This window comes from Colobus angolensis, unplaced genomic scaffold, assembly GCF_000951035.1.
Source record: "Colobus angolensis palliatus isolate OR3802 unplaced genomic scaffold, Cang.pa_1.0 Scaffold29, whole genome shotgun sequence".
Lineage (NCBI taxonomy): Eukaryota > Metazoa > Chordata > Mammalia > Primates > Cercopithecidae > Colobus > Colobus angolensis.
The window spans coordinates 3,124,600-3,125,759 of NW_012116154.1; the positions used below are offsets into that span (position 1 = coordinate 3,124,600).

Genomic DNA, 1,160 nt, shown 5'->3' on the forward strand with positions numbered 1-1,160 from the left:
CGGGCGCCTGTAGTCCCAGCTACTCAGGAGGCTGAGGTAGGAGAATGGCGTGAACCCGGGAGGCGGAGCTTGCAGTGAGCTGAGATCCGGCCACTGCGCTCCAGCCTGGGCGACAGAGCAAGAGTCTGTCTCAAAACAAAATAAAAACAAAAAAAAACCATCTCTACCAAAAAATACAAAAATTAGCTGGGTGTGGTGGCATGCACCTATAGTTCCAGCTACTCGGGAGGCTGAGGTGAGAGAATCACTTGAGCCTAGCAGTTTGAGGCTGAAGTGAGTCAAGATCGCGCCACTGCACTCCAGCCTAAGTGACAGAGCAAGACCCAATTTCAAAAAAAAACAAAAACATCTTATGTGTAAAATATTCATACTCTACAACTTTAATAACACTTACTGTCTGTCTAGCATCGATGCTTTCAACATGCTCATTAAGGCCACGGTTGATATATGCAAACTCTACACCTCTTCTGGTTATCCAACATGTCTTCTTACTATAAAAGGAAAATTATATATTAAAGTCAAATTCACATCAAACTATAATCACAAAATAAATCAAAGTCAAAAATGTCTATAATATATATAATATATATGATATTCCAAAGAGAAAGTGCAAAAGAGAAAAGACAAGAAAGACTGCACTTACTGCCACTGGAGGTGCTATTGCACTCTGAAAATGTCTACATAAAAGAAAGTAACTAAGCATTATTCTGCCTTTAAGTAGAACACTAATTCCAGATAACAAAATAGCCTTACTTGAGAGAAACCTTATCTTTATAGAAGGTGGCTAGCTACTAAATGTAAAAGAAACAACAGAACCCAAAACTGATTACCATTTTTAACCCATAATTGAATAGTTAATCAAGAATCATCAATGAATGCTAAAATCGTTAGGTGAAAAGTTGATAAAGAAATTGACCTGGCCAGCGGCAGTGGCTCACGCTTGTAATCCCAACACTTTGGAGGCCAAGGCGGGTGGATCACTTGAGGTCAGGAGTTTGAAACCAGCCTGGCCTACATGGTGAAACCTCATCTCTGCCAAAAATAAAAATTAGCTGGGTATGCTGGTGCACACCTGTAATCCCAGCTACTCGGGACAGAGACTGAGACAGGAGAATCATTTGGGAAGCGGAGGTTGTGGTGAGCTGAGATGGCACCACTGC

General features: G+C 41.3%; 1 protein-coding gene across 1 annotated transcript in view; it reads right to left on the reverse strand.

Moving 5' to 3' along the window:
• Positions 1-1,160, reverse strand: part of N4BP2 (NEDD4 binding protein 2) — a 107,750-nt gene that overhangs the window by 75,307 nt on the left and 31,283 nt on the right. The window contains exon 2 of the mRNA XM_011949148.1: positions 395-491. The gene's annotated coding sequence lies outside the window, so the exon portion shown is untranslated. The remainder of the gene's footprint in view (positions 1-394; positions 492-1,160) is intronic.